Source organism: Rhipicephalus microplus, chromosome X (genome assembly GCF_043290135.1).
Source record: "Rhipicephalus microplus isolate Deutch F79 chromosome X, USDA_Rmic, whole genome shotgun sequence".
NCBI lineage: Eukaryota > Metazoa > Arthropoda > Arachnida > Ixodida > Ixodidae > Rhipicephalus > Rhipicephalus microplus.
Genome location: NC_134710.1, coordinates 244,578,963 through 244,601,824, shown reverse-complemented (window position 1 = coordinate 244,601,824; position 22,862 = coordinate 244,578,963). Strand labels below are relative to the sequence as shown.

General features: G+C 44.2%; 30 non-coding genes across 30 annotated transcripts; all 30 read left to right on the top strand.

Annotated features, from left to right (window-relative positions):
• Positions 1-1,298: 1,298 nt before the first annotated feature.
• Positions 1,299-1,382, top strand: TRNAL-CAG (transfer RNA leucine (anticodon CAG)). The gene has a single exon. It is a non-coding gene; the product is annotated as a tRNA-Leu (tRNA).
• Positions 1,383-2,085: 703 nt separating this feature from the next.
• Positions 2,086-2,169, top strand: TRNAL-CAG (transfer RNA leucine (anticodon CAG)). The gene has a single exon. It is a non-coding gene; the product is annotated as a tRNA-Leu (tRNA).
• A 309-nt stretch (positions 2,170-2,478) lies between these two features.
• TRNAL-CAG (transfer RNA leucine (anticodon CAG)) lies at positions 2,479-2,562 on the top strand. Its single transcript has one exon. It is a non-coding gene; the product is annotated as a tRNA-Leu (tRNA).
• Positions 2,563-3,652: 1,090 nt separating this feature from the next.
• TRNAL-CAG (transfer RNA leucine (anticodon CAG)) lies at positions 3,653-3,736 on the top strand. Its single transcript has one exon. It is a non-coding gene; the product is annotated as a tRNA-Leu (tRNA).
• A 1,088-nt stretch (positions 3,737-4,824) lies between these two features.
• TRNAL-CAG (transfer RNA leucine (anticodon CAG)) lies at positions 4,825-4,908 on the top strand. The gene has a single exon. It is a non-coding gene; the product is annotated as a tRNA-Leu (tRNA).
• Positions 4,909-5,215: 307 nt separating this feature from the next.
• On the top strand, positions 5,216-5,299 carry TRNAL-CAG (transfer RNA leucine (anticodon CAG)). The gene has a single exon. It is a non-coding gene; the product is annotated as a tRNA-Leu (tRNA).
• A 308-nt stretch (positions 5,300-5,607) lies between these two features.
• Positions 5,608-5,691, top strand: TRNAL-CAG (transfer RNA leucine (anticodon CAG)). Its single transcript has one exon. It is a non-coding gene; the product is annotated as a tRNA-Leu (tRNA).
• A 705-nt stretch (positions 5,692-6,396) lies between these two features.
• Positions 6,397-6,480, top strand: TRNAL-CAG (transfer RNA leucine (anticodon CAG)). Its single transcript has one exon. It is a non-coding gene; the product is annotated as a tRNA-Leu (tRNA).
• Positions 6,481-7,578: 1,098 nt separating this feature from the next.
• TRNAL-CAG (transfer RNA leucine (anticodon CAG)) lies at positions 7,579-7,662 on the top strand. The gene has a single exon. It is a non-coding gene; the product is annotated as a tRNA-Leu (tRNA).
• A 308-nt stretch (positions 7,663-7,970) lies between these two features.
• Positions 7,971-8,054, top strand: TRNAL-CAG (transfer RNA leucine (anticodon CAG)). Its single transcript has one exon. It is a non-coding gene; the product is annotated as a tRNA-Leu (tRNA).
• Positions 8,055-9,541: 1,487 nt separating this feature from the next.
• TRNAL-CAG (transfer RNA leucine (anticodon CAG)) lies at positions 9,542-9,625 on the top strand. The gene has a single exon. It is a non-coding gene; the product is annotated as a tRNA-Leu (tRNA).
• A 1,098-nt stretch (positions 9,626-10,723) lies between these two features.
• TRNAL-CAG (transfer RNA leucine (anticodon CAG)) lies at positions 10,724-10,807 on the top strand. Its single transcript has one exon. It is a non-coding gene; the product is annotated as a tRNA-Leu (tRNA).
• A 1,483-nt stretch (positions 10,808-12,290) lies between these two features.
• On the top strand, positions 12,291-12,374 carry TRNAL-CAG (transfer RNA leucine (anticodon CAG)). The gene has a single exon. It is a non-coding gene; the product is annotated as a tRNA-Leu (tRNA).
• A 703-nt stretch (positions 12,375-13,077) lies between these two features.
• TRNAL-CAG (transfer RNA leucine (anticodon CAG)) lies at positions 13,078-13,161 on the top strand. Its single transcript has one exon. It is a non-coding gene; the product is annotated as a tRNA-Leu (tRNA).
• Positions 13,162-13,471: 310 nt separating this feature from the next.
• Positions 13,472-13,555, top strand: TRNAL-CAG (transfer RNA leucine (anticodon CAG)). The gene has a single exon. It is a non-coding gene; the product is annotated as a tRNA-Leu (tRNA).
• A 310-nt stretch (positions 13,556-13,865) lies between these two features.
• On the top strand, positions 13,866-13,949 carry TRNAL-CAG (transfer RNA leucine (anticodon CAG)). Its single transcript has one exon. It is a non-coding gene; the product is annotated as a tRNA-Leu (tRNA).
• A 699-nt stretch (positions 13,950-14,648) lies between these two features.
• TRNAL-CAG (transfer RNA leucine (anticodon CAG)) lies at positions 14,649-14,732 on the top strand. Its single transcript has one exon. It is a non-coding gene; the product is annotated as a tRNA-Leu (tRNA).
• A 307-nt stretch (positions 14,733-15,039) lies between these two features.
• On the top strand, positions 15,040-15,123 carry TRNAL-CAG (transfer RNA leucine (anticodon CAG)). Its single transcript has one exon. It is a non-coding gene; the product is annotated as a tRNA-Leu (tRNA).
• Positions 15,124-15,433: 310 nt separating this feature from the next.
• Positions 15,434-15,517, top strand: TRNAL-CAG (transfer RNA leucine (anticodon CAG)). Its single transcript has one exon. It is a non-coding gene; the product is annotated as a tRNA-Leu (tRNA).
• Positions 15,518-15,824: 307 nt separating this feature from the next.
• On the top strand, positions 15,825-15,908 carry TRNAL-CAG (transfer RNA leucine (anticodon CAG)). Its single transcript has one exon. It is a non-coding gene; the product is annotated as a tRNA-Leu (tRNA).
• A 703-nt stretch (positions 15,909-16,611) lies between these two features.
• TRNAL-CAG (transfer RNA leucine (anticodon CAG)) lies at positions 16,612-16,695 on the top strand. Its single transcript has one exon. It is a non-coding gene; the product is annotated as a tRNA-Leu (tRNA).
• A 310-nt stretch (positions 16,696-17,005) lies between these two features.
• Positions 17,006-17,089, top strand: TRNAL-CAG (transfer RNA leucine (anticodon CAG)). The gene has a single exon. It is a non-coding gene; the product is annotated as a tRNA-Leu (tRNA).
• A 310-nt stretch (positions 17,090-17,399) lies between these two features.
• TRNAL-CAG (transfer RNA leucine (anticodon CAG)) lies at positions 17,400-17,483 on the top strand. The gene has a single exon. It is a non-coding gene; the product is annotated as a tRNA-Leu (tRNA).
• A 699-nt stretch (positions 17,484-18,182) lies between these two features.
• TRNAL-CAG (transfer RNA leucine (anticodon CAG)) lies at positions 18,183-18,266 on the top strand. Its single transcript has one exon. It is a non-coding gene; the product is annotated as a tRNA-Leu (tRNA).
• A 307-nt stretch (positions 18,267-18,573) lies between these two features.
• TRNAL-CAG (transfer RNA leucine (anticodon CAG)) lies at positions 18,574-18,657 on the top strand. Its single transcript has one exon. It is a non-coding gene; the product is annotated as a tRNA-Leu (tRNA).
• Positions 18,658-18,967: 310 nt separating this feature from the next.
• On the top strand, positions 18,968-19,051 carry TRNAL-CAG (transfer RNA leucine (anticodon CAG)). Its single transcript has one exon. It is a non-coding gene; the product is annotated as a tRNA-Leu (tRNA).
• A 308-nt stretch (positions 19,052-19,359) lies between these two features.
• Positions 19,360-19,443, top strand: TRNAL-CAG (transfer RNA leucine (anticodon CAG)). Its single transcript has one exon. It is a non-coding gene; the product is annotated as a tRNA-Leu (tRNA).
• A 1,093-nt stretch (positions 19,444-20,536) lies between these two features.
• TRNAL-CAG (transfer RNA leucine (anticodon CAG)) lies at positions 20,537-20,620 on the top strand. Its single transcript has one exon. It is a non-coding gene; the product is annotated as a tRNA-Leu (tRNA).
• Positions 20,621-22,101: 1,481 nt separating this feature from the next.
• TRNAL-CAG (transfer RNA leucine (anticodon CAG)) lies at positions 22,102-22,185 on the top strand. Its single transcript has one exon. It is a non-coding gene; the product is annotated as a tRNA-Leu (tRNA).
• A 307-nt stretch (positions 22,186-22,492) lies between these two features.
• TRNAL-CAG (transfer RNA leucine (anticodon CAG)) lies at positions 22,493-22,576 on the top strand. Its single transcript has one exon. It is a non-coding gene; the product is annotated as a tRNA-Leu (tRNA).
• The last annotated feature ends 286 nt before the right edge of the window (positions 22,577-22,862 follow it).

Below are 22,862 nucleotides of genomic sequence, written 5' to 3'. Positions count from 1 at the left end.
AGGCCACTTTTTAAAATAGCCTTGTGATGTCATTTACTGCTTCTATCGCGCGCAATACCTGTTCTTTTTTAAATAGCTTTAGTCATAAGTTTTATTTCTTAACAAAAGCAGCCAAACCGCATGTCAGGATGGCCGAGCGGTCTAAGGCGCGGCGTTCAGGTCGCAGTCCGGGCATCCGGGCGTGGGTTCGAATCCCAATTCTGGCAATTATGCTTTCCTTCAGCTGTGTGAGTAATGACTATTGTTTATTAGCTAGGTGGCTGGGCGTACCGGTACAGACATTTAGGAGTCATAATACAGATAAATGTGAATACCTTACGGCACAGAAATTCTTTTCCACAGCGTTCATTACTTTCACTTTTTTCGTGACGAAAACTCCAGCGCGGTTGATAGGCCACTTTTTAAAATAGCCTTGTGATGTCATTTACTGCTTCTATCGCGCGCAATACCTGTTCTTTTTTAAATAGCTTTAGTCATATGTGTTTTTCTCGACAAAAGCAGCCGAACCGCATGTCAGGATGGCCGAGCGGTCCACGGCGCTGCGTTCAGGTCGCAGTCCGGGCATCCGGGCGTGGGTTCGAATCCCCATTCTGGAACTTATGCTTTGCTTCAGCTGTGTGAGTAATGACTATTGTTTATTAGCTAGGTTGCTGGGCGTACCGGTATAGACATTTAGGATTCATAATACAGATAACTGTGTATTCCTATTGGCACAAAATTTGTTTTCCGCGGCGTTCATTACTTTCACTTTTTTTCGCGACGAAAACTCCAGCGCGCTTGATAGGCCAGTTTCTAAAATAGCCATGTGATGTCATTTACTCCTTCTATCGCGAGCAATACCTGTTCTTTTTTTAAATAAACGTTAGTCATATGTTTTATTTCTCGACAAAAGCAGCCAAACCGCATATCAGGATGGCCGAGCGGTCCAAGGCGCTGCGTTCAGGTCGCATTCCGGGCATCCAGGCTTGGGTTCGAATCCCAATTCTGGCACTTATGCTTTGCTTCAGCTGTGTGAGTAATGACTATTGTTTATTAGCTAGGTTGCTGGACGTACCGGTACAGACATTTAGGAGTCATAATACAGATAACTGTGTATACCTATGGGCACAATATTTCTCTTCCGCGGCGTTCATTACTTTCATTTTCTTGGCGACGAAAATTCCAGCGCGCTTGATAGGCCACTTTTGAAAATAGCCATGTGATGTCAATTACTCCTTCTATCGTGCGCAATACCTGTTCTTTTTTTAAATAAAACTTCAGTCATGTTTTATTTCTCGACAAAAGCAGCCAAACCGCATGTCAGGATGGCCGAGCGATCCAAGGCGCTGCGTTCAGGTCGCAGTCCGGGCACCCGGGCGTGGGTTCGAATCCCACTTCTGACACCTATGTTTTTCTTCAGCTGTGTGAGTAATTAAAATGGTTCATTAGCTAGGTGGCTGGGCGTACCGGTACAGACATTTAGGAGTTATAATACAGAGAAATGTGAATACCTATCGGCACAAAATTTTTTTTCCACAGCGTTCATCACTTTAAATTTTTTTCGCGACCAAAACTCCAGCGCGCTTGATAGACAACTTTTGAAAAGAGCCATGTGATGGCATTTACTCCTTCTATCGCGCGCAATACCTGTTCTTTTTTTAAATAAACTTCAGTCATGATTTATTTCTCGACAAAAGCAGCCGAACTGCATGTCAGGATGGCCGAGTGGTCCACGGCGCTGCATTCAGGTCGCAGTCCGGTCCTCCGGGCGTGGCTTCGAATCCCACTTCTGACACCTATGTTTTGCTTCAGCTGTGTGAGTAATGACTATTGTTTATTAGCTAGGTGGCTGGGCGTACCGGTACAGACATTTAGGAGTCATAATACAGAGAAATGTGAATACCTATCGGCACAAAAATTTTTTTTCCACAGCGTTAATCACTTTCAATTTTTTTCGCGACGAAAACTCCAGCGCGCTTGATAGGCCAGATTTGAAAATAGCCATGTGATGTCAATTACTCCTTCTATCGCGAGCAATACCTGTTCTTTTTTTAAATAAACTTTAGTCATATGTTTTATTTCTCGACAAAAGCAGCTGAACCGCATGTCAGGATGGCCTAGCGGTCCAAGGCGCTGCGTTCAGGTCGCAGTCCGGTCTTCCGGGCGTGGGTTTGGATCCCACTTCTGACACCTATGTTTTGCTTCAGCTGTGTGAGTAATGACTATTGTTTATTAGCTAGGTGGCTGGGCGTACCGGTACAGACATTTAGGAGTCATAATACAGAGAAATGTGAATACCTATCGGCACAAAAATTTTTTTTCCACAGCGTTAATCACTTTCAATTTTTTTCGCGACGAAAACTCCAGCGCGCTTGATAGGCCACTTTTGAAAATAGCCATAAGATGGCATTTACTCCTTCTATGGCGCGCAATGCCTGTTCTTTTTTAATAAACTTTAGTCATATCTTTTATTTCTCGACAAAAGCAGCCAAACCGCATGTCAGGATGGCCGAGCGGTCCAAGGTGCTGCGTTCAGGTCGCAGTCCGGTCTTCCGGGCGTGGGTTCGGATCCCACTTCTGACACCTATGTTTTGCTTCAGCAGTGTGAGTAATGACTATTGTTTATTAGCTAGGTGGCTGGGCGTACCAGTACAGATATTTAGGAGTCATAATACAGAGAAATGTGAATACCTATCGGCACAAAAATTTTTTCCCACGGCGTTCATTACTTTCACTTTTCTTCGCGACGAAAATTCCAGCGCGCTTGATAGGCCACTTTTGAAAATAGCCATATGCTTGCATTTACTCCTTCTATCGCGCGCATTACCTGTTCTTTTTTTGAATAAACTTTAGTCATATCTTTTATTTCTCGACAAAAGCAGCCGAACCGCATGTCAGGATGGCCGAGGGGTCCAAGGCGCTGCGTTCAGGTCGCAATTCAGGCATCTGGGTGTGGGTTCGAATCCCAATTCTGGCACTTATGCTTTCCTTCAGCTGTGTGAGTAATGACTATTGTTTATTAGCTAGGTGGCTTGGCGTACCGGTACAGACATTTAGGAGTCATAATACAGAAAAATGTGAATACCTTACGGCACAAAAAATCTTTTCCACAGCGTTCATTACTTTCACTTTTTTCGTGACGAAAACTCCAGCGCGGTTGATAGGCCACTTTTTAAAATAGCCTTGTGATGTCATTTACTGCTTCTATCGCGCGCAATACCTGTTCTTTTTTAAATAGCTTTAGTCATAAGTTTTATTTCTCGACAAAAGCAGCCAAACCGCATGTCAGGATGGCCGAGCGGTCTAAGGCGCGGCGTTCAGGTCGCAGTCCGGGCATCCGGGCGTGGGTTCGAATCCCCATTCTGGCAATTATGCTTTCCTTCAGCTGTGTGAGTAATGACTATTGTTTATTAGCTAGGTTGCTGGGCGTACCGGTACAGACTTTAGGAGTCATAATACAGATAACTGTGTATACCTATTGGCACAAAATTTGTTTTCCGCGGCGTTCATTACTTTCATTTTTTTGGCGACGAAAATTCCAGCGCGCTTGATAGGCCACTTTTGAAAATAGCCATGTGATGTCAATTACTCCTTTTATCGCGCGCAATACCTGTCCTTTTTTTAAATAAACTTCAGTCATTTTTTATTTCTCGACAAAAGCCGCAAACTGCATGCCAGGATGGCCGAGCGGTCCAAGGCGCTGCGTTCAGTTCGCAGTCCGGCCTTGCGGGCGTGGGTTCGAATCCCACTTCTGACACCTATGTTTTGCTTCAGCTGTGCGAGTAATGAAAATTGTTTATTAGCTAGGGGGCTGGGCGTACCGGTACAGACATTTAGGAGTCATAATACAGAGAAATGTGAATACCTATCGGCACAAAAAATTTTTTTCCACAGCGTTCATTACTTTGACATTTTTTGTGACGAAAACTCCAGCGCGCTTGATAGGCCACTTTTTAAAATAGCCTTGTGATTTCATTTACTGCTTCTATGCGCGCAATACCTGTTCTTTTTTAAATAGCTTTAGTCATAAGTTTTATTTCTCGACAAAAGCAGCCAAACCGCATGTCAGGATGGCCGAGCGGTCTACGGCGCGGCGTTCAGGTCGCAGTCCGGGCATCCGGGCGTGGGTTCAAATCCCAAATCTGGCAATTATGCTTTGCTTCAGCTGTGTGAGTAATGACTATTGTTTATTAGCTAGGTGGCTGGGCGTACTGGTACAGACATTTAGGAGTCATAATACAGATAACTGTGTATACCTATTGGCACAAAATTTCTTTTCCGCGGCGTTCATTACTTTCATTTTTTTGGCGACGAAAATTCCAGCGCGCTTGATAGGCCACTTTTGAAAATAGCCATGTGATGTCAATTACTCCTTCTATCGCGCGCAACACCTGTTATTTTTTTCAATAAACTTTAGTCATATGTTTTATTTCTCGACAAAGCAGCCGAACCGCATGTCAGGATGACCGAGCGGTCCGCTGCGTTCAGGTCGCAGTCCAGGCATCTGGGCATGGGTTCGAATCCCAATTCTGGCACTTATGCTTTCTGTCAGCTGTGTGAGTAATGACTATTGTTTATTAGCTAGGTGGCTGGGCGTACCGGTACAGACATTTAGGAGTCATAATAGAGAGAAATGTGAATACCTATCGGCACAAACATTTTTTTCCACAGCGTTCATCACTTTCAATTTTTTTCGCGACCAAAACTCCAGCGCGCTTGATAGGCCAGTTTTGAAAATAGCCATGTGATGTCAATTACTCCTTCTATATCGAGCAATACCTGTTCTTTTTTTAAATAAACTTTAGTCATATGTTTCATTTCTCGACAAAAGCAGCCGAAGCGCATGTCAGGATGGCCGAGCTGTCCAAGGCGCTGCGTTCAGGTCGCAGTCCGGTCTTCCGGGCGTGGGTTCGGATCCCACTTCTGACACCTATGTTTTGCTTCAGCTGTGTGAGTAATGAATATTGTTTATTAGCTAGGTGGCTGGGCGTACCGGTACAGACATTTAGGAGTCATAATACAGAGAAATGTGAATACCTATTGGCACAAAATTTCTTTTCCGCGGCGTTCAATACTTTCATTTTTTTGCGACGAAAATTCCAGCGCGCTTGATAGGCCACTTTTGAAAATAGCGATGTGATGTCAATTACTCCTTCTATCGCGCGCAATACCTGTTCTTTTTTTTAATTAAACTTCAGTCATGTTTTATTTCTCGACAAAAGCAGCCGAACTGCATGTCAGGATGGCCGAGCGGTCCAAGGCGCTGCGTTCAGGTCGCAGTCCGGTCTTCCGGGCGTGGGTTCAAATCCTACTTCTGACATTATGTTTTGCTTCAGCTGTGTGAGTAATGACTATTGTTTATTATTTAGGTGGCTGGGCGTACCGGTACAGACATTTAGGAGTCATAATACAGAGAAATGTGAATACCTATCGGCACAAAAATTCTTACCCACGGCGTTCATTACTTTCACTTTTTTTCACGACGAAAATTCCAGCGCGCTTGATAGGCCACTTTTGAAAATAGCCATAAGATGGCATTTACTCCTTCTATGGCGCGCAATACCTGTTCTTTTTTTAATAAACTTTAGTCATATCTTTTATTTCTCGACAAAAGCAGCCAAACCGCATGTCAGGATGGCCGAGCGGTCCAAGGTGCTGCGTTCAGGTCGCAGTCCGGTCTTCCGGGCGTGGGTTCGGATCCCACTTCTGACACCTATGTTTTGCTTCAGCAGTGTGAGTAATGACTATTGTTTATTAGCTAGGTGGCTGGGCGTACCAGTACAGATATTTAGGAGTCATAATACAGAGAAATGTTAATACCTATCGGCACAAAAATTTTTTCCCACGGCGTTCATTACTTTCACTTTTCTTCGCGATGAAAATTCCAGCGCGCTTGATAGGCCACTTTTGAAAATAGCCATATGCTGGCATTTACTCCTTCTATCGCGCGCATTACCTGTTCTTTTTTTGAATAAACTTTAGTCATATCTTTTATTTCTCGACAAAAGCAGCCGAACCGCATGTCAGGATGGCCGAGGGGTCCAAGGCGCTGCGTTCAGGTCGCAATTCAGGCATCTGGGTGTGGGTTCGAATCCCAATTCTGGCACTTATGCTTTCCTTCAGCTGTGTGAGTAATGACTATTGTTTATTAGCTAGGTTGCTGGGCGTACCGGTACAGACATTTAGGATTCATAATACAGATAACTGTGTATACCTATTGGCACAAAATTTTTTTTTCCACAGCGTTAATCACTTTCAATTTTTTTCGCGACGAAAACTCCAGCGCGCTTGATAGGCCAGATTTGAAAATAGCCATGTGATGTCAATTACTCCTTCTATCGCGAGCAATACCTGTTCTTTTTTTAAGTAAACTTTAGTCATATGTTTTATTTCTCGACAAAAGCAGCTGAACCGCATGTCAGGATGGCCTAGCGGTCCAAGGCGCTGCGTTCAGGTCGCAGTCCGGTCTTCCGGGCGTGGGTTCGGATCCCACTTCTGACACCTATGTTTTGCTTCAGCTGTGTGAGTAATGACTATTGTTTATTACCTAGGTGGCTGGGCGTACCGGTACAGACAATTAGGAGTCATAATACAGAGAAATGTGAATACCTATCGGCACAAAAATTTTTTTTCCACAGCGTTAATCACTTTCAATTTTTTTCGCGACGAAAACTCCAGCGCGCTTGATAGGCCAGATTTGAAAATAGCCATGTGATGTCAATTACTCCTTCTATCGCGAGCGATACCTGTTCTTTTTTTAAATAAACTTTAGTCATATGTTTTATTTCTCGACAAAAGCAGCTGAACCGCATGTCAGGATGGGCTAGCGGTCCAAGGCGCTGCGTTCAGGTCGCAGTCCGGTCTTCCGGGCGTGGGTTCGGATCTCACTTCTGACACCTATCTTTTGCTTCAGCTGTGTGAGTAATGACTATTGTTTATTAGCTAGGTGGCTGGGCGTACCGGTACAGATATTTAGGAGTCATAATACAGAGAAATGTGAATACCTATCGGCACAAAAAGTTTTTCCCACGGCGTTCATTACTTTCACTTTTTTTCACGACGAAAATTCCAGCGCGCTTGATAGGCCACATTTGAAAATAGCCATGTGATGTCAATTACTCCTTCTATCGCGCGCAACACCTGTTCTTTTTTTCAATAAACTTTGGTCATATGTTTTATTTCTCGACAAAAGCAGCCGAACCGCATGTCAGGATGGCCGAGTGGTCCAAGGCGCTACGTTCAGGTCACAGTCCAGGCATCTAGGTGGGGGTTCGAATCCCAATTCCGGCACTTATGCTTTCCCTCAGCTGTGTGAGTAATGACTATTGTTTATTAGCTAGGTGGCTTGGCGTACCGGTACAGACATTTAGGAGTCATAATACAGATAAATGTGAATACCTTACGGCACAAAAATTCTTTTCCACAGCGTTCATTACTTTCACTTTTTTCGTGACGAAAACTCCAGCGCGGTTGATAGGCCACTTTTTAAAATAGCCTTGTGATGTCATTTACTGCTTCTATCGCGCGCAATACCTGTTCTTTTTTTGAATAAACTTTAGTCATATCTTTTATTTCTCGACAAAAGCAGCCAAACCGCATGTCAGGATGGCCGAGCGGTCCATGGCGCTGCGTTCAGGTCGCAGTCCGGTCTTCCGGGCGTGGGTTCGAATCCCACTTCTGACACTTGTGTTTTGCTTCAGCTGTGTGAGTAATGACTACTGTTCATTAGCAAGGTTGCTGGGCGTACCGGTACAGACATTTAGGAGTCATAATACAGATAACTGTGCATACCTATTGGCACAAAATTTCTTTTCCGCGGCGTTCATTACTTTCATTTTTTTGGCGACGAAAATTCCAGCGCGCTTGATAGGCCACTTTTGAAAATAGCCATGTGATTTCAATTACTCCTTTTATCACGCGCAACACCTGTTCTTTTTTTCAATAAATTTAGTCATATGTTTTATTTCTCGACAAAAGCAGCCGAACCGCATGTCAGGATGGCCGAGCGGTCCTAGGCGCTGCGTTCAGGTCGCAGTCCAGGCATCTGGGCGTGGGTTCGAATCCCAATTCTGGCACTTATGCTTTCCTTCAGCTGTGATAGTAATGACTATTGTTTATTAGCTAGGTGGCTGGGCGTACCGGTACAGGCATTTAAGAGTCATAATACAGAGAAATGTGAATACCTATCGGCACAAAAATTTTTTTTCCACAGCGTTCATTACTTTCACTTTTTTCGTGACGAAAACTCCAGCGCGCTTGATAGGCCAATTTTTAAAATAGCCTTGTGATGTCATTTACTGCTTCTATCGCGCGCAATACCTGTTCTTTTTTAAATAGCTTTAGTCATAAGTTTTATTTCTTGACAAAAGCAGCCAAACCGCATGTCAGGATGGCCGAGCGGTCTAAGGCGCGGCGTTCAGGTCGCAGTCCGGGCATCCGGGCGTGGGTTCGAATCCCAATTCTGGCAATTATGCTTTCCTTCAGCTGTGTGAGTAATGACTATTGTTTATTAGCTAGGTGGCTGGGCGTACCGGTACAGACATTTAGGAGTCATAATACAGATAAATGTGAATACCTTACGGCACAGAAATTCTTTTCCACAGCGTTCATTACTTTCACTTTTTTCGTGACGAAAACTCCAGCGCGGTTGATAGGCCACTTTTTAAAATAGCCTTGTGATGTCATTTACTGCTTCTATCGCGCGCAATACCTGTTCTTTTTTAAATAGCTTTAGTCATATGTGTTTTTCTCGACAAAAGCAGCCGAACCGCATGTCAGGATGACCGAGCGGTCCACGGCGCTGCGTTCAGGTCGCAGTCCGGGCATCCGGGCGTGGGTTCGAATCCCCATTCTGGAACTTATGCTTTGCTTCAGCTGTGTGAGTAATGACTATTGTTTATTAGCTAGGTTGCTGGGCGTACCGGTATAGACATTTAGGATTCATAATACAGATAACTGTGTATTCCTATTGGCACAAAATTTGTTTTCCGCGGCGTTCATTACTTTCACTTTTTTTCGCGACGAAAACTCCAGCGCGCTTGATAGGCCAGTTTCTAAAATAGCCATGTGATGTCATTTACTCCTTCTATCGCGAGCAATACCTGTTCTTTTTTTAAATAAACGTTAGTCATATGTTTTATTTCTCGACAAAAGCAGCCAAACCGCATGTCAGGATGGCCGAGCGGTCCACGGCGCTGCGTTCAGGTCGCAGTCCGGGCATCCGGGCGTGGGTTCGAATCCCCATTGTGGCACTTATGCTTTGCTTCAGCAGTGTGAGTAATGACTATTGTTTATTAGCTAGGTTGCTGGGCGTACCGGTACAGACATTTAGGATTCATAATACAGATAACTGTGTATACCTATTGGCACAAAATTTTTTTTTCCACAGCGTTAATCACTTTCAATTTTTTTCGCGACGAAAACTCCAGCGCGCTTGATAGGCCAGATTTGAAAATAGCCATGTGATGTCAATTACTCCTTCTATCGCGAGCAATACTTGTTCTTTTTTTAAGTAAACTTTAGTCATATGTTTTATTTCTCGACAAAAGCAGCTGAACCGCATGTCAGGATGGCCTAGCGGTCCAAGGCGCTGCGTTCAGGTCGCAGTCCGGTCTTCCGGGCGTGGGTTCGGATCCCACTTCTGACACCTATGTTTTGCTTCAGCTGTGTGAGTAATGACTATTGTTTATTACCTAGGTGGCTGGGCGTACCGGTACAGACAATTAGGAGTCATAATACAGAGAAATGTGAATACCTATCGGCACAAAAATTTTTTTTCCACAGCGTTAATCACTTTCAATTTTTTTCGCGACGAAAACTCCAGCGCGCTTGATAGGCCAGATTTGAAAATAGCCATGTGATGTCAATTACTCCTTCTATCGCGAGCGATACCTGTTCTTTTTTTAAATAAACTTTAGTCATATGTTTTATTTCTCGACAAAAGCAGCTGAACCGCATGTCAGGATGGGCTAGCGGTCCAAGGCGCTGCGTTCAGGTCGCAGTCCGGTCTTCCGGGCGTGGGTTCGGATCTCACTTCTGACACCTATCTTTTGCTTCAGCTGTGTGAGTAATGACTATTGTTTATTAGCTAGGTGGCTGGGCGTACCGGTACAGATATTTAGGAGTCATAATACAGAGAAATGTGAATACCTATCGGCACAAAAAGTTTTTCCCACGGCGTTCATTACTTTCACTTTTTTTCACGACGAAAATTCCAGCGCGCTTGATAGGCCACATTTGAAAATAGCCATGTGATGTCAATTACTCCTTCTATCGCGCGCAACACCTGTTCTTTTTTTCAATAAACTTTGGTCATATGTTTTATTTCTCGACAAAAGCAGCCGAACCGCATGTCAGGATGGCCGAGTGGCCCAAGGCGCTACGTTCAGGTCACAGTCCAGGCATCTAGGTGGGGGTTCGAATCCCAATTCCGGCACTTATGCTTTCCCTCAGCTGTGTGAGTAATGACTATTGTTTATTAGCTAGGTGGCTTGGCGTACCGGTACAGACATTTAGGAGTCATAATACAGATAAATGTGAATACCTTACGGCACAAAAATTCTTTTCCACAGCGTTCATTACTTTCACTTTTTTCGTGACGAAAACTCCAGCGCGGTTGATAGGCCACTTTTTAAAATAGCCTTGTGATGTCATTTACTGCTTCTATCGCGCGCAATACCTGTTCTTTTTTTTAATAAACTTTAGTCATATCTTTTATTTCTCGACAAAAGCAGCCAAACCGCATGTCAGGATGGCCGAGCGGTCCATGGCGCTGCGTTCAGGTCGCAGTCCGGTCTTCCGGGCGTGGGTTCGAATCCCACTTCTGACACTTATGTTTTGCTTCAGCTGTGTGAGTAATGACTACTGTTCATTAGCAAGGTTGCTGGGCGTACCGGTACAGACATTTAGGAGTCATAATACAGATAACTGTGCATACCTATTGGCACAAAATTTTTTTTCCACAGCGTTCATTACTTTCACTTTTTTCGTGACGAAAACTCCAGCGCGCTTGATAGGCCACTTTTTAAAATAGCCTTGTGATGTCATTTACTGCTTCTATCGCGCGCAATACCTGTTCTTTTTTAAATAGCTTTAGTCATAAGTTTTATTTCTTGACAAAAGCAGCCAAACCGCATGTCAGGATGGCCGAGCGGTCTAAGGCGCGGCGTTCAGGTCGCAGTCCGGGCATCCGGGCGTGGGTTCGAATCCCAATTCTGGCAATTATGCTTTCCTTCAGCTGTGTGAGTAATGACTATTGTTTATTAGCTAGGTGGCTGGGCGTACCGGTACAGACATTTAGGAGTCATAATACAGATAAATGTGAATACCTTACGGCACAGAAATTCTTTTCCACAGCGTTCATTACTTTCACTTTTTTCGTGACGAAAACTCCAGCGCGGTTGATAGGCCACTTTTTAAAATAGCCTTGTGATGTCATTTACTGCTTCTATCGCGCGCAATACCTGTTCTTTTTTAAATAGCTTTAGTCATATGTGTTTTTCTCGACAAAAGCAGCCGAACCGCATGTCAGGATGGCCGAGCGGTCCACGGCGCTGCGTTCAGGTCGCAGTCCGGGCATCCGGGCGTGGGTTCGAATCCCCATTCTGGAACTTATGCTTTGCTTCAGCTGTGTGAGTAATGACTATTGTTTATTAGCTAGGTTGCTGGGCGTACCGGTATAGACATTTAGGATTCATAATACAGATAACTGTGTATTCCTATTGGCACAAAATTTGTTTTCCGCGGCGTTCATTACTTTCACTTTTTTTCGCGACGAAAACTCCAGCGCGCTTGATAGGCCAGTTTCTAAAATAGCCATGTGATGTCATTTACTCCTTCTATCGCGAGCAATACCTGTTCTTTTTTTAAATAAACGTTAGTCATATGTTTTATTTCTCGACAAAAGCAGCCAAACCGCATATCAGGATGGCCGAGCGGTCCAAGGCGCTGCGTTCAGGTCGCATTCCGGGCATCCAGGCTTGGGTTCGAATCCCAATTCTGGCACTTATGCTTTGCTTCAGCTGTGTGAGTAATGACTATTGTTTATTAGCTAGGTTGCTGGACGTACCGGTACAGACATTTAGGAGTCATAAAACAGATAACTGTGTATACCTATGGGCACAATATTTCTCTTCCGCGGCGTTCATTACTTTCATTTTCTTGGCGACGAAAATTCCAGCGCGCTTGATAGGCCACTTTTGAAAATAGCCATGTGATGTCAATTACTCCTTCTATCGTGCGCAATACCTGTTCTTTTTTTAAATAAAACTTCAGTCATGTTTTATTTCTCGACAAAAGCAGCCAAACCGCATGTCAGGATGGCCGAGCGATCCAAGGCGCTGCGTTCAGGTCGCAGTCCGGGCACCCGGGCGTGGGTTCGAATCCCACTTCTGACACCTATGTTTTTCTTCAGCTGTGTGAGTAATTAAAATGGTTCATTAGCTAGGTGGCTGGGCGTACCGGTACAGACATTTAGGAGTTATAATACAGAGAAATGTGAATACCTATCGGCACAAAATTTTTTTTCCACAGCGTTCATCACTTTAAATTTTTTTCGCGACCAAAACTCCAGCGCGCTTGATAGACAACTTTTGAAAAGAGCCATGTGATGGCATTTACTCCTTCTATCGCGCGCAATACCTGTTCTTTTTTTAAATAAACTTCAGTCATGATTTATTTCTCGACAAAAGCAGCCGAACTGCATGTCAGGATGGCCGAGTGGTCCACGGCGCTGCATTCAGGTCGCAGTCCGGTCCTCCGGGCGTGGCTTCGAATCCCACTTCTGACACCTATGTTTTGCTTCAGCTGTGTGAGTAATGACTATTGTTTATTAGCTAGGTGGCTGGGCGTACCGGTACAGACATTTAGGAGTCATAATACAGAGAAATGTGAATACCTATCGGCACAAAAATTTTTTTTCCACAGCGTTAATCACTTTCAATTTTTTTCGCGACGAAAACTCCAGCGCGCTTGATAGGCCAGATTTGAAAATAGCCATGTGATGTCAATTACTCCTTCTATCGCGAGCAATACCTGTTCTTTTTTTAAATAAACTTTAGTCATATGTTTTATTTTTCGACAAAAGCAGCTGAACCGCATGTCAGGATGGCCTAGCGGTCCAAGGCGCTGCGTTCAGGTCGCAGTCCGGTCTTCCGGGCGTGGGTTTGGATCCCACTTCTGACACCTATGTTTTGCTTCAGCTGTGTGAGTAATGACTATTGTTTATTAGCTAGGTGGCTGGGCGTACCGGTACAGACATTTAGGAGTCATAATACAGAGAAATGTGAATACCTATCGGCACAAAAATTTTTTTTCCACAGCGTTAATCACTTTCAATTTTTTTCGCGACGAAAACTCCAGCGCGCTTGATAGGCCAGATTTCAAAATAGCCATGTGATGTCAATTATACTTCTATCGCGAGCAATACCTGTTCTTTTTTTAAATAAACTTTAGTCATATGTTTTATTTCTCGACAAAAGCAGCAGAACCGCATGTCAGTTTGGCCTAGCGGTTCAAGGCGCTGCGTTCAGGTCGCAGTCCGGTCTTCCGGGCGTGGGTTCGGATCCCACTTCTGACACCTATGTTTTGCTTCAGCTGTGTGAGTAATGACTATTGTTTATTAGCTAGGTGGCTGGGCGTACCGGTACAGATATTTAGAAGTCATAATACAGAGAAATGTGAATACCTATCGGCACAAAAAGTTTTTCCCACGGCGTTCATTACTTTCAATTTTTTTCACGACGAAAATTCCAGCGCGCTTGATAGGCCACATTTGAAAATAGCCATGTGATGTCAATTACTCCTTCTATCGCGCGCAACACCTGTTCTTTTTTTCAATAAACTTTGGTCATATGTTTTATTTCTCGACAAAAGCAGCCGAACCGCATGTCAGGATGGCCGAGTGGTCCAAGGCGCTGCGTTCAGGTCACAGTCCAGGCATCTAGGCGTGGGTTCGAATCCCAATTCTGGCACTTATGCTTTCCTTCAGCTGTGTGAGTAATGACTATTGTTTATTAGCTAGGTGGCTTGGCGTACCGGTACAGACATTTAGGAGTCATAATACAGATAAATGTGAATACCTTTCGGCACAAAAATTCTTTTCCACAGCGTTCATTACTTTCACGTTTTTCGTGACGAAAACTCCAGCGCGGTTGATAGGCCACTTTTTAAAATAGCCTTGTGATGTCATTTACTGCTTCTATCGCGAGCAATACCTGTTCTTTTTAAATAGCTTTAGTCATATGTGTTTTTCTCGACAAAAGCAGCCGAACCGCATGTCAGGATGGCCGAGCGGTCCACGGCGCTGCGTTCAGGTCGCAGTCCAGGCATCCGGGCGTGGGTTCGAATCCCCATTCTGGCACTTATGCTTTGCTTCAGCTGTGTGAGTAATGACCATTGTTTATTAGCTAGGTTGCTGGGCGTACCGGTACAGACATTTAGGATTCATAATACAGATAACTGTGTATACCTATTGGCACAAAATTTCTTTTCCGCGGCGTTCATTACTTTCACTTTTTTTCGCGACGAAAACTCCAGCGCGCTTGATAGGCCAGTTTTGAAAATAGCCATGTGATGTCATTTACTCCTTTTATCGCGAGCAATACCTGTTCTTTTTTTAAATAAACGTTAGTCATATGTTTTATTTCTCGACAAAAGCAGCCAAACCGCATATCAGGATGGCCGAGCGGTCCAAGGCGCTGCGTTCAGGTCGCAGTCCGGGCATCCAGGCTTGGGTTCGAATCCCAATTCTGGCACTTATGCCTTGCTTCAGCTGTGTGAGTAATGACTATTGTTTATTAGCTAGGTTGCTGGACGTACCGGTACAGACATTTAGGAGTCATAATACAGATAACTGTGTATACCTATGGGCACAATATTTCTCTTCCGCGGCGTTCAATACTTTCATTTTCTTGGGAACGAAAATTCCAGCGCTCTTGATAGGCCACTTTCGAAAATAGCCATGTGATGTCAATTACTCCTTCTATCGTGCGCAATACCTGTTCTTTTTTGAAATAAACTTCAGCCATGTTTTATTTCTCGACAAAAGCAGCCAAACCGCATGTCAGTATGGCCGAGCGGTCCAAGGCGCTGCGTTCAGGTCGCAGTCCGGGCACCCGGGTGTGGGTTCGAATCCCACTTCTGACACCTATGTTTTTCTTCAGCTGTGTGAGTAATTAAAATGGTTCATTAGCTAGGTGGCTGGGCGTTCCGGTACAGACATTTAGGAGTTATAATACAGAGAAATGTGAATACCTATCGGCACAAAATTTTTTTTTCCACAGCGTTCATCACTTTAAATTTTTTTCGCGACCAAAACTCCAGCGCGCTTGATAGACAACTTTTGAAAAGAGCCATGTGATGGCATTTACTCCTTCTATCGCGAGCAATACCAGTTCTTTTTTAAATAAACTTTAGTCATATGTTTTATTTCTCGACAAAAGCAGCCGAACTGCATATCAGGATGGCCGAGTGGTCCAAGGCGCTGCGTTCAGGTCGCAGTCCGGGCATCCAGGCGTGGGTTCGAATCCCAATTCTGGCACTTATGCTTTGCTTCAGCTGTGTGAGTAATGACTATTGTTTATTAGCTAGGTTGCTGAGCGTACCGGTACAGACATTTAGGAGTCATAATACAGATAACTGTGTATACCTATTGGCACAAAATTTCTTTTCCGCGGCGTTCATTACTTTCATTTTTTTGGCGACGAAAATCCAGCGCGCTTGGTAGGCCACTTTTGAAATTAGCCATGTGATGTCAATTACTCCTTCTATCGTGCGCAATACCTGTTCTTTTTTTAAATAAAACTTCAGTCATGTTTTATTTCTCGACAAAAGCAGCCAAACCGCATGTCAGGATGGCCGAGCGATCCAAGGCGCTGCGTTCAGGTCGCAGTCCGGGCACCCGGGCGTGGGTTCGAATCCCACTTCTGACACCTATGTTTTTCTTCAGCTGTGTGAGTAATTAAAATGGTTCATTAGCTAGGTGGCTGGGCGTACCGGTACAGACATTTAGGAGTTATAATACAGAGAAATGTGAATACCTATCGGCACAAAATTTTTTTTCCACAGCGTTCATCACTTTAAATTTTTTTCGCGACCAAAACTCCAGCGCGCTTGATAGACAACTTTTGAAAAGAGCCATGTGATGGCATTTACTCCTTCTATCGCGCGCAATACCTGTTCTTTTTTTAAATAAACTTCAGTCATGATTTATTTCTCGACAAAAGCAGCCGAACTGCATGTCAGGATGGCCGAGTGGTCCACGGCGCTGCATTCAGGTCGCAGTCCGGTCCTCCGGGCGTGGCTTCGAATCCCACTTCTGACACCTATGTTTTGCTTCAGCTGTGTGAGTAATGACTATTGTTTATTAGCTAGGTGGCTGGGCGTACCGGTACAGACATTTAGGAGTCATAATACAGAGAAATGTGAATACCTATCGGCACAAAAATTTTTTTTCCACAGCGTTAATCACTTTCAATTTTTTTCGCGACGAAAACTCCAGCGCGCTTGATAGGCCAGATTTGAAAATAGCCATGTGATGTCAATTACTCCTTCTATCGCGAGCAATACCTGTTCTTTTTTTAAATAAACTTTAGTCATATGTTTTATTTTTCGACAAAAGCAGCTGAACCGCATGTCAGGATGGCCTAGCGGTCCAAGGCGCTGCGTTCAGGTCGCAGTCCGGTCTTCCGGGCGTGGGTTTGGATCCCACTTCTGACACCTATGTTTTGCTTCAGCTGTGTGAGTAATGACTATTGTTTATTAGCTAGGTGGCTGGGCGTACCGGTACAGACATTTAGGAGTCATAATACAGAGAAATGTGAATACCTATCGGCACAAAAATTTTTTTTCCACAGCGTTAATCACTTTCAATTTTTTTCGCGACGAAAACTCCAGCGCGCTTGATAGGCCAGATTTCAAAATAGCCATGTGATGTCAATTATACTTCTATCGCGAGCAATACCTGTTCTTTTTTTAAATAAACTTTAGTCATATGTTTTATTTCTCGACAAAAGCAGCAGAACCGCATGTCAGTTTGGCCTAGCGGTTCAAGGCGCTGCGTTCAGGTCGCAGTCCGGTCTTCCGGGCGTGGGTTCGGATCCCACTTCTGACACCTATGTTTTGCTTCAGCTGTGTGAGTAATGACTATTGTTTATTAGCTAGGTGGCTGGGCGTACCGGTACAGATATTTAGAAGTCATAATACAGAGAAATGTGAATACCTATCGGCACAAAAAGTTTTTCCCACGGCGTTCATTACTTTCAATTTTTTTCACGACGAAAATTCCAGCGCGCTTGATAGGCCACATTTGAAAATAGCCATGTGATGTCAATTACTCCTTCTATCGCGCGCAACACCTGTTCTTTTTTTCAATAAACTTTGGTCATATGTTTTATTTCTCGACAAAAGCAGCCGAACCGCATGTCAGGATGGCCGAGTGGTCCAAGGCGCTGCGTTCAGGTCACAGTCCAGGCATCTAGGCGTGGGTTCGAATCCCAATTCTGGCACTTATGCTTTCCTTCAGCTGTGTGAGTAATGACTATTGTTTATTAGCTAGGTGGCTTGGCGTACCGGTACAGACATTTAGGAGTCATAATACAGATAAATGTGAATACCTTTCGGCACAAAAATTCTTTTCCACAGCGTTCATTACTTTCACGTTTTTCGTGACGAAAACTCCAGCGCGGTTGATAGGCCACTTTTTAAAATAGCCTTGTGATGTCATTTACTGCTTCTATCGCGAGCAATACCTGTTCTTTTTAAATAGCTTTAGTCATATGTGTTTTTCTCGACAAAAGCAGCCGAACCGCATGTCAGGATGGCCGAGCGGTCCACGGCGCTGCGTTCAGGTCGCAGTCCAGGCATCCGGGCGTGGGTTCGAATCCCCATTCTGGCACTTATGCTTTGCTTCAGCTGTGTGAGTAATGACCATTGTTTATTAGCTAGGTTGCTGGGCGTACCGGTACAGACATTTAGGATTCATAATACAGATAACTGTGTATACCTATTGGCACAAAATTTCTTTTCCGCGGCGTTCATTACTTTCACTTTTTTTCGCGACGAAAACTCCAGCGCGCTTGATAGGCCAGTTTTGAAAATAGCCATGTGATGTCATTTACTCCTTTTATCGCGAGCAATACCTGTTCTTTTTTTAAATAAACGTTAGTCATATGTTTTATTTCTCGACAAAAGCAGCCAAACCGCATATCAGGATGGCCGAGCGGTCCAAGGCGCTGCGTTCAGGTCGCAGTCCGGGCATCCAGGCTTGGGTTCGAATCCCAATTCTGGCACTTATGCCTTGCTTCAGCTGTGTGAGTAATGACTATTGTTTATTAGCTAGGTTGCTGGACGTACCGGTACAGACATTTAGGAGTCATAATACAGATAACTGTGTATACCTATGGGCACAATATTTCTCTTCCGCGGCGTTCAATACTTTCATTTTCTTGGGAACGAAAATTCCAGCGCTCTTGATAGGCCACTTTCGAAAATAGCCATGTGATGTCAATTACTCCTTCTATCGTGCGCAATACCTGTTCTTTTTTGAAATAAACTTCAGCCATGTTTTATTTCTCGACAAAAGCAGCCAAACCGCATGTCAGTATGGCCGAGCGGTCCAAGGCGCTGCGTTCAGGTCGCAGTCCGGGCACCCGGGTGTGGGTTCGAATCCCACTTCTGACACCTATGTTTTTCTTCAGCTGTGTGAGTAATTAAAATGGTTCATTAGCTAGGTGGCTGGGCGTTCCGGTACAGACATTTAGGAGTTATAATACAGAGAAATGTGAATACCTATCGGCACAAAATTTTTTTTTCCACAGCGTTCATCACTTTAAATTTTTTTCGCGACCAAAACTCCAGCGCGCTTGATAGACAACTTTTGAAAAGAGCCATGTGATGGCATTTACTCCTTCTATCGCGAGCAATACCAGTTCTTTTTTAAATAAACTTTAGTCATATGTTTTATTTCTCGACAAAAGCAGCCGAACTGCATATCAGGATGGCCGAGTGGTCCAAGGCGCTGCGTTCAGGTCGCAGTCCGGGCATCCAGGCGTGGGTTCGAATCCCAATTCTGGCACTTATGCTTTGCTTCAGCTGTGTGAGTAATGACTATTGTTTATTAGCTAGGTTGCTGAGCGTACCGGTACAGACATTTAGGAGTCATAATACAGATAACTGTGTATACCTATTGGCACAAAATTTCTTTTCCGCGGCGTTCATTACTTTCATTTTTTTGGCGACGAAAATCCAGCGCGCTTGGTAGGCCACTTTTGAAATTAGCCATGTGATGTCAATTACTCCTTCTATCGCGAGCAATACCTGTTCTTTTTTTAAATAAACTTTAGTCATATGTTTTATTTCTCGACAAAAGCAGCCAAACCGCTTGTCAGGATGGCCGAGCGGTCCAAGTCGCTGCGTTCAGGTCGCAGTCCGGTCTTTCGGGCGTGGGTTCGAATCCCACTTCTGACACCTATGTTTTGCTTCAGCTGTGTGAGTAATGACTATTGTTTATTAGCTAGGTGGCTGCGTGTACCGGTACAGACATTTAGAAGTCATAATACAGAGAAATGTGAATACCTATCGGCACAAAAATTTTTTTTCCACAGCGTTCATTGCTTTCACTTTTTTTCGCGACGAAAATTCCAGTGCGCTTGATAGGCCACTTTTGAAAATAGCCATGTGATAACAATTACTTCTTCTATCGCGCGCAATACCTGTTCTTTTTTTTCAATAAGCTTCAGTTATGTTTTATTTCTCGACAAAAGCAGCGGAACAGCATGTCAGGATGGCCGAGCGGTCCACGGCGCTGCGTTAGGTCGCTGTCCGGTCTTCCGGGCGTGGGTTCGAATCCCACTTTTGACACTTATGTTTTGCTTCAGCTGTGTGAGTAATGACTATTGTTTATTAGCAAGGTGGCTGGGCGTACCGGTACAGACATTTAGGAGTCATAATACAGATAAATGTGAATACCTATCGGCACAAAAATTCTTTTCCACATCGTTCATTACTTTCACTTTTTTTCGCGACGAAAACTCCAGCCCGCTTGATAGGCCAGTTTTGAAAATAGCCATGTGATGTCATTCTCTCCTTCTATCGCGAGCAATACCTGTTCTTTTTTTAAATAAAGTTTAGTCATATGTTTTATTTCTCGACAAAAGCAGCCAAAACGCATGTCACGATGGCCGAGCGGTCCAAGGCGCTGCGTTCAGGTCGCAGTCCGCGCATCTAGGCGTGGGTTCGAATCCGAATTCTGGCACTTATGCTTTGCTTCAGCTGTGTGAGTAATGACTATTGTTTATAAGCTAGGTTGCTTGGCGTACCAGTACAGACATTTAGGAGTCATAATACAGATAACTGTGTATACCTATTGGCACAAAATTTGTTTTCCGCGGCGTTCATTACTTTCATTTTTTTGGCGACGAAAATTCCAGCGCGCTTGATAGGCCACTTTTGAAAATAGCCATGTGATGTCAATTACTCCTTTTATCGCGCGCAATACCTGTCCTTTTTTTAAATAAACTTCAGTCATTTTTTATTTCTCGACAAAAGCCGCAGACTGCATGTCAGGATGGCCGAGCGGTCCAAGGCGCTGCGTTCAGGTCGCAGTCCGGCCTTGCGGGCGTAGGTTCGAATCCCACTTCTGACACCTATGTTTTGCTTCAGCTGTGTGAGTAATGAAAATTGTTTATTAGCTAGGTGGCTGGGCGTACCGGTACAGACATTTAGGAGTCATAATAGAGAGAAATGTGAATACCTATCAGCACAAAAATTTTTTTTCCACCGCGTTTATCACTTTCAATTTTTTTCGCGACGAAATCTCCAGCGCGCTTGATAGGCCACTTTTGAAAACAGCCATGTGTTGGCATTTACTCCTTCTATCGCGCGCAATACCTGTTCTTTTTTTAAATAAACTTCAGTCATGTTTTATTTCTCGACAAAGCAGCCGAACCGCATGTCAGGATGGCCGAGCGCTCCAAGGCGCTGCGTTCAGGTCGCAGTCCAGGCATCTGGGCGTGGGTTCGAATCCCAATTCTGGCACTTATGCTTTCCTTCAGCTGTGTGAGTAATGACTATTGTTTATTAGCTAGGTGGCTGGGCGTACCGGTACAGGCATTAGGGAGTCATAATACAGAGAAATGTGAATACCTATCGGCACAAAAAATTGTTTTCCACAGCGTTCATTACTTTCACTTTTTTCGTGACGAAAACTCCAGCGCGCTTGATAGGCCACTTTTTAAAATAGCCTTGTGATGTCATTTACTGCTTCTATCGCGCGCAATACCTGTTCTTTTTTAAATAGCTTTAGTCATAAGTTTTATTTCTCGACAAAAGCAGCCAATCCGCATGTCAGGATGGCCGAGCGGTCTACGGCGCGGCGTTCAAGTCGCAGTCCGGGCATCCGGGCGTGGGTTCGAATCCCAATTCTGGCAATTATGCTTTGCTTCAGCTGTGTGAGTAATGACTATTGTTTATTAGCTAGGTGGCTGGGCGTACCGGTACAGACATTTAGGAGTCATAATACAGATAAATGTGTATACCTATTGGCACAAAATTTCTTTTCCGCGGCGTTCATTACTTTCATTTTTTTGGCGACGAAAATTCCAGCGCGCTTGATAGGCCACTTTTGAAAATAGCCATGTGATGTCAATTACTCCTTCTATCGCGCGCAACACCTGTTATTTTTTTCAATCAACTTTGGTCATATGTTTTATTTCTCGACAAAGCAGCCGAACCGCATGTCAGGATGGCCGAGCGGTCCAAGGCGCTGCGTTCAGGTCGCAGTCCAGGCATCTGGGCGTGGGTTCGAATCTCAATTCTGGCACTTATGCTTTCCTTCAGCTGTGTGAGTAATGACTATTGTTTATTAGCTAGGTGGCTGGGCGTACCGGTACAGACATTTAGGAGTCATAATACAGATAAATGTGAATACCTTACGGCACAAAAATTCTTTCCCGCGGCGTTCATTACTTTCATTTTTTGCGCGACGAAATATCCAGCGCGCTTGATAGGCCACTTTTGAAAATAGCGATGTGATGTCAATTACTCCTTCTATCACGCGCAATACCTGTTTTTTTTAATTAAACTTCAGTCATGTTTTATTTCTCGACAAAAGCAGCCGAACTGGATGTCAGGATGGCCGAGCTGTCCAAGGCGCTGCGTTCAGGTCGCAGTCCGGTCTTCCGGGCGTGGGTTCGGATCCCACTTCTGACACCTATGTTTTGCTTCAGCTGTGTGAGTAATGAATATTGTTTATTAGCTAGGTGGCTGGGCGTACCGGTACAGACATTTAGGAGTCATAATACAGAGAAATGTGAATACCTATTGGCACAAAATTTCTTTTCCGCGGCGTTCAATACTTTCATTTTTTTGGCGACGAAAATTCCAGCGCGCTTGATAGGCCACTTTTGAAAATAGCGATGTGATGTCAATTACTCCTTCTATCGCGCGCAATACCTGTTCTTTTTTTAATTAAACTTCAGTCATGTTTTATTTCTCGACAAAAGCAGCCGAACTGCATGTCAGGATGGCCGAGCGGTCCAAGGCGCTGCGTTCAGGTCGCAGTCCGGTCTTCCGGGCGTGGGTTCAAATCCTATTTCTGACACTTATGTTTTGCTTCAGCTGTGTGAGTAATGACTATTGTGTATTAGCAAGGTTGCTGGGCGTACCGGTACAGACATTTAGGAGTCATAATACAGAGAAATGTGAATACCTATCGGCACAAAAATTCTTTTCCACAGCGTTCATTACTTTCACTTTTTTACGTGACGAAAACTCCAGCGCGGTTGATAGGCCACTTTTGAAAATAGCCATGTGATTTCAATTACTCCTTCTATCGCGAGCAATACCTGTTCTTTTTTTAAATAAACGTTAGTCATATGTTTTATTTC